This window comes from Arachis ipaensis, chromosome B9 (genome assembly GCF_059453495.1).
Source record: "Arachis ipaensis isolate K30076 ecotype BB chromosome B9, ASM5945349v1, whole genome shotgun sequence".
Taxonomy (NCBI): Eukaryota; Viridiplantae; Streptophyta; class Magnoliopsida; order Fabales; family Fabaceae; genus Arachis; species Arachis ipaensis.
The window spans coordinates 20486813-20496506 of record NC_142444.1 but is presented as its reverse complement, the minus strand read 5'-3'; the positions used below and the strand labels follow the sequence as shown (position 1 = coordinate 20496506).

Sequence of the window (9694 nt, the reverse complement as noted above, 5' to 3'; positions counted from 1 at the left end):
AAAGCTGTTACAAACATTAAAAATGCTTATATAATTGTGCAGGTATGAGTTCTCAGGTTCACCAGATACATTTTCTGTTTCAGTTCATGAATATAAAATACCCTCTAAAAATCTTCTGGGATTGTATTCATATTTTTATTTTGAGACTTTATGTAATTAGATGATATTGAAATATTGAAGTTATTGTTTTATTTTACTCTTTAAAGAAAAATAGTTATGGTTATGTAGAACAATACCATATGCAATTAAGTCTGGAACTATTGATATTGAGAATTTTTTTATATATAGAGTTATGTCTTATATTGAGGAATTGTGTCATAAAAGATTTAATTTTTAAATTTTGATATTAAAAAAATAAATTTCTAATTTGAGAATATGTAAATGAGAGGAGATTAATGAATGATTTGAAATTAAAAATAAATAAATAATTACAGAATTTGTAGAGGTTTGAAAATCCCACAAGATCAACATAAGAAAATTGATCAAACAAAAACAAAGATTAAGATAGCATTACTGTTTTGTCGATTTTTAGCAAATCGACGGTGGTTCGATTCTAATGGTCTGGGAGCGAAACTAACTCCTCTTTTGTGAGTACCACTTTTCTAAAAGTGCGTCAAAAACCCTCACTTGGACAGAATTAGAGGAAAAGACCAAAAAGACAACAAATAAATAAAGATTTTTAAAAATAAGAATGACTGAAATCAAAATGGTTTGCATTGAATCTAAATAAAGCAACAAAATGCCTTCGATTAGATCAAAGGACTTTGAGTTTTGAAAATAACAATACGAAAATGTAAAATTGAACAAGGAAATTAAATGTTACTTGAAAGATAAATTTGCGAGAAAAGTAAAGTTTGCAAGAAATGTAAATGAAAAGTAAAAACAAGTGGAAGGAACCCTACAGAAAATTGACTCGAAGCAGACTCAGAAATTCGCTGAGATGTGAGTGTGCATGAGTAATTTCTGAAGCAAAGTTCCAACCTCTGTATCTTCGAACCTTCTAGTATTTATAGCCATATCTTTAACCGATCAATTTGAAATGACACTCCCTCATGTGCGAAAACGTGGGTAACCATTCCCACTCTTTTGCCTAATCATGTGACGGTTACAGAATAACCTTCGATTTCAAAAAATCTTCGATCTTCATTACTCGAGTAACTCCTCGATTTGCTGAGCTAATCGAACTCTTACTCAAAGTCCCCAAATATGCCTCCTTTGACACCAACTTCTCTTCCGAAAGCTTACTTAATAATTCGAACAACCTTCTCCTTCGAATTCAATTATTTTTTACCAATAAAATGCCCCTTAGGATTAATGTGTTTGTTTTTGAAATCATTCTTTGGAAGAGAGAACACTTAATCTTGTTTTAATCATTAACGGGAATCACTTTATTAATCATAAATGACATTCACTTTTCCTATTAACTTTTTATCCATTTGACACATTTCCCAAGATTAACAATCTCTCTCTTCCACCACTTCACCTTCTTCACGAAGTTGCCTCCTTCTTTTTGAATTCTCCTATGTAACAACGGTTAAGAATCAAATCTTCTTTTTAAATTAAAACTTCTTATCATCATCTTCCTTCCCAAATCCTTATTTTCCAAAGTGTCAATTTTTCTTTCACCTCTGAGCTCTCTCTTTATTTTACAACTGTAACTTCCTTCCCATTTCTCACCTTGATCAACAATGGCTTCATCTTCAACCCAAGTTGCTGCACAAGACAAAGGCAAAAGCCCTATGGTTCAACGCCAAACTCCTCCAACATTGCAAATACTCAACCAGATTAATGATGAAATTATCCAAGACCCTCAGCCTCACACTGATGATCCCAGGATTCTCATCCCTTTCACTATTGGCGACAAAACCCACTGTTTCGTTGGCCCTATTTTGTCTTTGGAGAAAGTTAACAAATGTCTCCACTTCTTTTCCATCGCACAAGGGGAAGATTTACTTATCAATAAAAACCTCGTCATTTCTCATTTCATTAATCCACAAAGCCCTTCAGGAAAAATTCTAAAATTACTCCGCGAGGGGCTGATTTTAGGACCTAGCATAGGCATCTTGTATCGGAGAAGAATGTTGCCTGGAGGGCTCTTGGCATCCAAGACCTCCTTCAACTCTCCCATTTTACCCTCAACTCACCTTTGGATGATTGGGGCTATGGTCAATTTCTGGAATAGGACCACAAACAATTTCCACCTTCCCTGTGGAATGGTTGGACTCTCACTTCTTGATGTGGCTGTTATCACTGGACTTCCGATAAGCTCTCCCGAATTAACTTCTAATATGCAACCTAATCCGGAGTATAGGATAGTCCGCATGACTTCTTACAGTTAATTTATCGCTCAGAACATGGGTCAGGAAAATGAACATGTGACCGAAGATGAGCACGTTGCATTTCTGTTTTACTGGCTGAATGTCGTTATTTTCTGTTCTCGAAGTGTCCAAATGCAAAACTCTTTCTCCCTCTCGCTGCCCTTTTACATGAAGGAAACATGTTTAATTTGGCCAAATTGCTTTTGGATCACTTGTTTGAAGAACTTGGCTATCTAGTCAACTGCCTTCGAAATAATTCTCAAATTAATGTAGGAGGTCCCCTCTGGCTCCTCCAACTCTAGTTGAATGCTATTTTCGAGAAGTTCATGCAGGAAGATGGACATAATCCATCTGATAAACAACACATCGGAGGGTTTCGATTGGCCTCCTTCCGACCAAACCTTCAAGATGCCCAGTCAACTGAGGACCGTTTCTAGGCTATTTTTTCTCTCTTTCATTCTTGTAAAAGTTTCAAAAATAATGAACTCAACTTCACTCCTTTTCTGCATCGAAGTTTTGGTCCTTCATGGCTTGAATGCCTTCTTTTTCCACAAGATGATGAAGAAGATGAGATTGCCAACGAAAATTGGGCAAAAATGCTTGCTTTTCAGATAATTCCTATTGGATTGCCTCAGTACAAGAAAGAGCAATTCAGAGCAATTCTCTACGCCCTTCACTACATTGCTAGGAAATTTGGTTTTTCTCAAACCATTCCACTTCCTCTTCCTCGCAACAACTGACCTTTTTGTCACATCGAGATGTATTCGAAAACTGAGATCAATTTCTGTCTCTCTACCAACCAACAACAAAAAGAAAACTACAATCATCTTATTTATGAACGTAGCTCATACATCACCAAGTCTTTTTCTGAATGGTGGACCACATACTTCTCCAAATATAATCACACCCTTGAAGAAATCAAGAATTCTGCCATCAGAATCAATCCAGCCGCTGAAGGTTCACTAAGAAGGACCTTGAAAAGGAAAATCAAAGCTACAACACCTTCAAAGCAACCACAGAAGAAAAGTCGACAAGCACCTACAAGAGCTTCCAGAAGGGTAATCCCTCGATCAAACTTTTCGAATTTTTTCTTAATTGTATTCGTTTGATCATGTCATGACTTCGATTTCTTCTTTAGTACCAGGTTCAATCTTCAAGTGAAATCTCTTCAAAAGAAACTGAACAACCAGTACAAAATATCTTTGCTACTTCTTCTGATTCAGATGAAGATTCAGCAACTGAATGGATCCCTCCATTGGTCTGAAAAAGATCTATTTGCCAAGAAATCTCGACTTCTTTTCTATTGGCAATATAACTTTCAAAACCAACTCTCCTATACTGAAACATTTCTCTTTTATTCGACGGTTATAATTTCAAGCAACATTTTTCTTTTGTCGAAGCATATTCTCAAGAGCTAAAACATGCTCTGAGTCTAAATCATTTAACTCATCATACATTGCATTTCAATAATCATCAACTGGAAAATCATCTTGCCTCAAAATCCTCAAAGTATTAAGGTTAATCTCTACCGGCAAAACTGCATCATGTCCATATACTAATTTATAAGGAGAAGTACATGTTGATCCTCTTGGTGAATTTCGATAAGCCCATAATACCTGACTCAATATCTTGTGCCAAGTTCGAGGTTTATTTCTAATCTAATTTTTAATCAAACTGATTAAAATTTTATTTGCTGCTTTGACCTGCCCATTGGCTTGTGCATAATAAGGAGTTGAAGTAACCATATTAATGTTTCTCGAAGCTGTAAAATTCTTAATTTGCTGACCAGTGAACATAGTCCCCTGGTCAGCACATAGCGTTTGAGGAATTCCAAATCGATGAATTATATATTCCTCGATAAAGTCTATCACTTCATTCTGCCCAACTTCTATGAGAGGAAAAGCTTTAACCCACTTCGTGAAATAATCTATTGCTACCAAAATAAATTTATGATTTTTCGACAAAGGGGGATGTATCAACCCAATTAAATCCAATGCCCATCCTCGAAATGGCCATGGCTTAATAATCGAGTGGAACTCTGATGCTGGGATCTGTTGTATTACCCTATGGCGTTGACATTCTTGACACGTCTTTGCATAATCGATGCAATCTTTGATCATAGAAGGCCAATAAACATGATTTTGACATAATATCCATTTCATTTTTATTCCATCTTGATGGCGCCACATATACATCTATGGACTTCTCCTAGAATGATATCTTTATCGCATTGACTCAAACATCTCGAAAGGCTTCCATCGATTCCTTTCTTATATAATTCATCAACCATTAACACAAAATTCATCACTCTCAACTTTATTTTTCTATCGACTCGAACACTAGGGTTCTTTAAATACTCAGTAATGGGTTTTCTCCAATCGTCATTTTCCCATTCATCTAAACACAAAGCTTCTCTCTCATCAACAGACACTAAAATCTGTTGAATTCTTGCCAACTTTCTTAGTGTTTCTGGAAAGATTTTATATCTCGAAACAATTTGAGCTAATTCATTAGTGATTTCATTTTGAATTCTCAGAATATGAACTAATGAGACTTTTCAGAAAGAAGTTAACAATTTTCATGCTGTTGCCAAATATTTTTGTAATTTCTCGTTATTACATTTGAATTCTCTTGACAACTGCTTCAAGACAAACTGTGAATCCCTGAGTATTTGAACTTCTAGAGCCCCTTTTTCGATCAAGATTTCTAAGCCTAATATTAGAGCTTCATACTCAGCCACATTATTCAAACAAGAGTATTTTAATTCAAACAAAAATTCTAATGGAACCCCATCTGGTGAGATAATTAAAATTCCTACTCCAGCACCATCTTTATATTTTGAACCATCAAAATACAACTTCCAATAATCAACATGGACATCAACTATATTTGCCCCCTGGTCATTCAGATTATTCGAATGACTTGACCTTTCACAGCCTTTGCTGGGACATATTGCAAATCAAATTCTATTAAAGCCAACATCCATTTCCTTAATCGACCTCTCAACATTGGATAAGTCAACATATATTTAACTAGATCAGTTTATGCAATAACTTTCACAAGTTTGGCAACCATATAGCACTTTAACTTTGTATAAGCATAGTACAAGGACAAGCACAATTTTCTGATGGGTGAATATCTTGTCTCGATAACAGTCAATACTCGACTAAGGTAATAAATGGCTCGCTCATGTCCATTTTCATCATCTTGAGCCAACATACACCCAATTGTATTCATGGATGCTACAATATATAATTTTAAGGGTTCATGAAGGCGAACATTTGCCATTACTGAAGCCTTAGACAAATAAGCATTAAGTGATTCAAAAGCCTCTTGGTGTTCCTCTGTCTATTCGAACTGAGATTCATTTTTAAGTTTCAATAAAGGTACGAATACTCGAGTTCTACCTGAAAGATTTGATCTGAATCTTCTAAGATAATTAATTTTTCCAAGAAAATATTGCACTTCCTTCTTTGATTTAGGAGGAGATAATGCTAAGATTGCATCAGCCTTATTTTTATCGATGGCGATCCCCTTTTTATGGACAATGAACCCTATGAAGTTTTCGGCTGATACACCGAATGCACATTTTAAAGGATTCATTTTTTAAACCCTTTTTCCGCATGGTGATATATCCTTTTCTCAAATGATCGATGTGTTGAGTCACCAAATTCGATTTAACCAAAACATCATCATTATAAACTTCCATAAATTTCCCAATATACTCATGAAAAATAGTATTCATGGCACGTTGGTACGTGGCACTGATGCTTGGTTTCTTTGTATGGTTTAGAATTTCACAAATAAATTCTCATTGCAAGTATAGCTCCAAACCAACAAATAATTCTCACAACAAAAATTTGAGTTGTCACAAGTACAAACCCGAATAAAAATTAACCAAAGTATTTAAACCTCGGTCGTCTCACAAGGAATTGCAATAAAATGATCAATTATTGGCTATGAAGATGCAAGGGGGGTTTGATTTATAATTGTCAAGAAAAGTAAATAGCAAGAAAGTGAATGACAAATAACTAATGAAATAAAGAAATAAAGAGAGATATTCATGGCAAGGATTGAGATCATAGGCTTTCTATCACAGTCACTAATAACAATAATTAACAAGAATTTATCCTATTTCGTCATCTCTAACAATGGAAGAAGGTATAATGTTATCTTCACATGAGAGAAAGTCAAATAGGACTAGCTAATCTTAATCCAAAAGTCCTAATCAACTCACTAATTGAATTAGCAAGAGATTCGAGTTAATGGAAACAATACTAGCTAAAAACTCTAGATCACCAACATGAGTTGGGTATTCATGACTCAAGATTGTCTAATTCCTCTTTCCAAGCCAAGAATGCTCAAAATCTAATCTAGCATCCTTCCAAGCATTTTGTCAAACACTTGGAAGGCATAAAAGGAAGCATAATAAATTGCAAGGAAAAATAAAATCTACCAATTACCAATTGCAAGAAATCAATAATAACAACTCAATTCATCAATAAAAGAACATCAAACATCAAATTGCATTAAAGGAGATCCAAATTCACATGAGCATTCATAAACATGAAAGAAGGCATAAAAAGAGAATTAACACTACAACTAAGAGAATTAAGATGTAGGAACAAGAAATTGAAGGTAGAACAAGATGAAAACAAGAAGTAAACCCTAGATCTAAGATGCAAAGTGCCCTAGGAACCCTAATTCTAGAGAGAATAGGGAGCTTCTCTCTCTAGAAACTAAGCTACATTTATGCTAAGCTACAACTAAGTGCTCCCCCCCTTTGCTCAATCTTCAATTTTGCATGAAAAACCTTCAGAAACGAGTTGAATTTGGGCCTGGGCAGCTCAGAAATTGCCCCCAGTGATTTCACTTTAAGTGGGTCACGTGCCGAGCGTCACGCGTGCGCGTCGCTGGCCAAAACTCCTACTCATGCGTACGCGTGGCTTGCAAATCTTCAATGCACGCGTACGCATGGATGACGCGTGCGCGTGGCCCTCAATTCTCCAAATGCTCATTTCTTCATGAATTCTCCACTTTGCATGCTTTTCTCTTCATTTCTTCCATCCAATACTTGCCTTATGAACCTGAAATCACTCAACAAACATATCAAGGCATCGAATGGAATTAAAGTGAATTAAAATCACCAATTTAGGGCCTAAAAAGCATGTTTTTACACTTAAGCACAAATTAAGGGAGAATTACAAAACCATGCTATTTCATTGAATAAATGTGGGAAAAGGTGATAAAATCTCCTAAATTAAGCACAATATAAACCACGAAATTGGGGTTTATCAGGCACCAGCATTTTTCAAACCGAATGGCATAACTACCCGTTCTTCATACGTGCCTAATGCCCAGGACATCAAAAAGTAGTTTTAGACACATCATCTTCAGCAATAAAAATCTGGTTATATCCTGAATAACCGTCCATAAAACTTAAAATCTCATTTCCTGCTGCAGAATCGACTAACATATCTGATATGGGCATAAAATATTCATCCTTTAGAGTGGCATTATTCAAATTTCAAAAATTAATACACACTCTTAATTTTCCATTCTTCTTCATCACAAGAACAATGTTCAAAACCCATTCAACATAATGTGCGGTTTGAATAAAATTTTCTTTAATCAAACGTTCAATTTCCTCTTTAATCTTTTGATTGATCTCAGGAGCAAATCGTCTAGGCATTTGCTTTACAGGTCGAGTGTTTGGTTTTAACGCTAATCGATGTTCTATGAGAGAACGATCGAGACCAGGCATCTCATAATAATCCCAAGCAAAAAAATCTTTAAACTCATGCAAAAGACTATATAATTCAGTTCATAACGAGACTGCAAGGTCCTTACATATGTAAGTAATTCGAATATCATCAACAGATCCCAAATTAATTTCTTCTAAAGGATCTTATGATTTGAAACCTTTTGAATGTTCATCACCTTTTACTGAATATTTTTCAAAATCCAAAGGTTCTAAGTCATAGATGCAATCGAAAGACAGATCAACAGATTCATTAAGATTGAAACAAACTTGATCTTTAGCTGGATTAACAACAGCTTCATTTGCAATACAATGTACTTCTACTATTTCACTAGCAGTCTGACTAACAACATTACTAAAATTATTGAAACAAAAGGAACTTAAACTATGACTAAATTCGATCAAAGAAATTGAATCGTCCCTATGAGAAGAAGAAGAAATTACATTCTTAAATGATTCAACTTCATCAGAAGAATCACCTTCATTTTCTACTAAAAGGAAATTACTTAAATACTTATTTCAAGTTACCAGATAATTCGAGACGTCTTGTTCACTCACCATCGAAGAGCACCCTCGAATCACCACTTATGTTGAACAATCCCACCCAGTCGGAGGAATGTTAAGTTGTGGATAACGAAGCTTCACACTTAAACCCTCTGAAGTCAAATAGCACCCTTCACAATTGAAAGAATTAAGTAACTTGTCAACATTCAAAGGTTTCAATTTAGGACTATATGCCCTGAAGTCAACGTGTAATTGCTTGACATACAGATTCAAATCAACCTTGAATACTTCAGGTTTTCCATCATCATTCCAAAGAAGGATACTTTGATACACAGTAGATGGTACAACCCCGACACCGTGAACCCAATCACGTCCCAATAAGGCATTGTAACTTGCTTTCGAAGACACTACCACAAAGACAGTGTTTCGATCAGAAGATCCAACCTTCACTCCTAAAGTAACCAACCCTTTAGCGGAAGTCGAAGCACCACTAAAGTCTGTTACTGAAATATTAGTTGGGACTAAATCATCAGGATGCTTACCTACTTTCGTCAGCATCCTCTCAGGCAAAAGGCTTATAGCTGCCCCTCCATCGATCAGGATTTCGTTTATCTTAATCCCGCTCATAGTTACAGTAATGTGCAGTGGGCGCAAATGTGACTTTTATTTCTCAGAATGCCTTTGAAAATAACCAGGTTCATCCTCATATCGGATAAACAAAAAGGCTTCTTCTTCATCTACATCATAATCCTCTACAGGATTTCCTTCATATTCTCCCAAGTACTTAGTTAGGATGATCGAAATGGTACCGACCATTTCATCATCTCCTTCTTCGAAGTATTCTTCGTCCAGATCAACACCCTTATCTTTATCAATGATTGGAACACTAACCGCTGCTTTTCCTTTATCCAATTTTATGGGGGAAGGAACTCCCTTTGGATATGTCTCTCCATCAGTCGGAAAGACTATTCGAGAGTGCACAGATGGTGTTGCCCCCTTGCCGTTGTCAGTAGGAGGTATCTTAGGTGGCTGTTGTCCTCTTCGGCCTCTGCCTAATGGGTACTCCCTAGCTCGGCCACGGAAGTAAGGATATCAACCTCGAAGAGGACCT

At 35.8% G+C, this 9694-nt stretch overlaps 1 pseudogene; it reads right to left on the bottom strand.

Annotated features, from left to right (window-relative positions):
- Positions 1 to 5360: 5360 nt before the first annotated feature.
- LOC148543959 (uncharacterized) lies at positions 5361 to 9210 on the bottom strand (annotated as a pseudogene).
- Between the last annotated feature and the right edge of the window lie 484 nt (positions 9211 to 9694).